Source organism: Sinocyclocheilus rhinocerous, unplaced genomic scaffold, assembly GCF_001515625.1.
Source record: "Sinocyclocheilus rhinocerous isolate Xijiao unplaced genomic scaffold, SAMN03320098_v1.1 scaffold63, whole genome shotgun sequence".
Classification (NCBI taxonomy): Eukaryota; Metazoa; Chordata; class Actinopteri; order Cypriniformes; family Cyprinidae; genus Sinocyclocheilus; species Sinocyclocheilus rhinocerous.
In genome coordinates, this window is record NW_015659563.1 from 1,070,667 (window position 1) to 1,073,836 (window position 3,170).

Sequence of the window (3,170 nt, forward strand, 5' to 3'; positions counted from 1 at the left end):
TGTGATTATATTACTGGATGCTCGAAATTGAACGGGAGAATGCACGTTTTAAACAGCTTATTGTACAGGTAAGTTAATCGCCGTTCTAATCTAATGCGCTGCTGCACTGTAACGTACACACATAGGCTACAGACAGTAGTGCACATCACGTGCACAGAATCATTCAGCGCGGAAATGTATTATCAACACTGTTCTGTGATTTCTCAATAAAATAGCTTAGAAACTGAAAAGTTCAAGCATATATTTCTTAATAACTAAATTCCACAGCTTCACTACTAGTAGAGAGACGCTGCCAATATAAGCCAAGAGGAGACTGGTTTTCCTTTGCTAAAGTAAGGAAACTTTGCTTCCTTTGATCCTGTAAACGTTGGTTTTCACAAGACTCACCGGCGCATGCGCAACGCCGAACTCCTACGTCATGCTCCCGGAGCTGTTTCCGTGTACAACTGTTGGTGCAAGCTACATTAAAGTGATTATTACGTTTTGAATATGGATATTTTTCTTACAAAAACGCATCGATTCGCTACAGGAGGCCTTTGTTCACCCCCCCGGAGCCGTGCGAGACACTTTTTTTTAATGGATGGGCGCTTTTTATTTAACTTCTTTTGGACTGATGCATGCAACACCCGCTGAGTGGCATTAAACAGCTTGAAAGATCAAAGACCATTTTTAATATAACTCCGACTGGATTCGTCTGAAAGAAGAAAGTCATATACACCTAGGATGACTTGAGGGTGAGTAAAACACAGCCTAATTTTCATTTTTGGGTGAACTAACCCTTTAAGTTTGTGCTGACAGCAGTCGTTAGATCTCTATTTCTTTTTACAATCCTCTTAGGACAAAAAGTGAGCTAACACTAAGCTGACCATTTAAATCTCTGAATGTACATCACCCTGTTCACACAAGTGAGCTGTCTGCTTACATGGGCTAAATACATCACTAAAATATCCTCATTTAAAATGACCCTTTATTAGTAAGGACTGAAAAATACAATATCCTCCAGAGACCCAGCGATTCATTTTTGTCCTGTGTTAAGGATGTAACTTCCTTTGAGACTATACATACCATAGTTTTGTCAGAGATACTGACAAATGTCGAAAAGAGATGATAAGAAAAATAAGAACTTTCGATGTATTCATTTGTGATTTTTACTTTATTAATTCAAGTTTGGGATCAGTACGTTTTTTTTATATTCTTTAAGAAGTCTCTTATGCTTATCAAGGCTGCAAAAAGTTAAAAAGAACAGCATTTAATTAAAATCTAAATCTTTTGTAACAATGTACTGTAGGTCTATACTATCACATTTTATCCATTTAACATATCCTTGCTGAATAAAAGTATTAAATTCTTTAAAAAAATGTACAGACCCAAACTTTTTAATGTTAGTGTATGCATATTCTTACAAAATGGTAGTGTAGTGTATATTGTTACAAAATGTTTATATTTTGAATAAATGCTGTTCTTTTTAACTTAATTAATAAAAGACTCCTGGAAAAAAAAGTACCACAGGGTTCCAAAAAATATTAAGCAGCACAATTGTGATAATAAATCATTGTTAATAAATCAGCATATTAGAATGATTTTTGCAGGAGCATGTGACACTGAAGACTGGAGTAATGATACTAAAAATTCAGCTTTGATCACAGCAATAAATTACATTATTAAGTATATGAAAGAAAGAAAGAAAGAAAGAAAGAAAAATCTTACTGATCCCAAACTTTTGAATGGAATTTTTTGTTTGTTTGTTTGTTTTTGGGATCCTTATTATTTTTTACATGAGTAGACATGTTAAAAAGAAAAAAATAGCTAAGCTAAAAAACTATTTCTGTTTTTCTGTAGTGTCTTGCATATATACAGCAAAACACACGTAAACATATTAGAAAATATATTTAATATATCGGTCAAGCACAGGAAAAACACTGTTCATTTGTTAAACACACTCAGATGCAAAGTGATACAACACACCTGTTTTTTATGCTGTGAGCTCTGAGCAGGAACGATGCAGTCATCGCTGTCATCATCCTCACCCTGTACATCTGCAGAGACAACAGAGCATTTTCTTTATTATGGTTACTTGATAGTACAGATTATAAAGCACTAGAAGATCATTAGTGGTCGACCGATATATCAGCCTTGGCATTTTTCAAATATCGGCATAGGCCGATAAGTTTTTCTGTGTGGCCGATGTGATCAAGGCGGGACTTTTATTTTGACGTCAGTGCCTGAGCACGCAGCGCTCACATTCTCCCCCGTGATTGTTTGCTGTAGCTATTTAACAGTTCTCTCTAACACGGATAGAAGTCTGTCTAATAAGGTATACAATAAAGTATTATTATAGTATTATTATCACGAATTGAATGAGGACAGGAGGAGAGTTCAGCTTCACTGGAGACGTGCCTGATAGCACACGTACATCACAGAGACGTCTATTTGACGTCTGCATTTTCATCTGCAAGACATATTTTTTAGAGTGTTTGCTCATCTGCAATACGTCTATAGGACGTTTCCTATCAGATGTCAAATAGACGTTTAGAAGATGTCTTTAAGATGTTTATAAAACTGACATCTTAAAGACGTATATCAGATGTTTCTACACAGCAGATGCTTTCCAGATGAAGCGATCTTTAACAGATATCCTGCAAACTCGTGATTTCAAACTATGCTGCGCTTTATCCATTCGCCCAACTGTCATATTCATGTAATTTTCACTGTGTGCTGTATGTAAAATAAGTGTTACCTTGGGTTTATTTGAGAAAAAAAAAAGTACTCACACCGTCTACAACGTCACCATGGATCGCCCCAATCGGCCTGACGGGGGCGCTACAGCGATCAAGAGTACAAAATCGCTCATAACTCCTAAACTGTTGGTCGCAGGCTCAAATGTCTTAAGCCGGGCATACACTGTGCGATTTTCATCCGATTTTGAGCCGAATTCTGACTCGTGCGAATCTCTTTTGAGCCGGGCCGAATTTCAGCTTTGTCATGCGTCGTTTGTGGTGCAATGTTCGTGCAGTGTACAGGGGGAAATCAGAAGCGATAAGTCTCTCCCAACAGGCAATCGGACGGTCGGATGAATTTCTGACATGTCAGAAATTTTGGTTGCCCCTCGTGAAGGTATCGCACAGTTGAAGCAGAGCTATGAACCGACTGCCCTAAACTCAGTGCTTTTT

At 37.3% G+C, this 3,170-nt stretch overlaps 1 protein-coding gene across 1 annotated transcript in view; it reads right to left on the reverse strand.

Moving 5' to 3' along the window:
- Window positions 1–3,170, reverse strand: part of rpgrip1l (RPGRIP1 like) — a 25,048-nt gene that overhangs the window by 3,788 nt on the left and 18,090 nt on the right. The gene's annotated exons all lie outside the window — the stretch shown is intronic.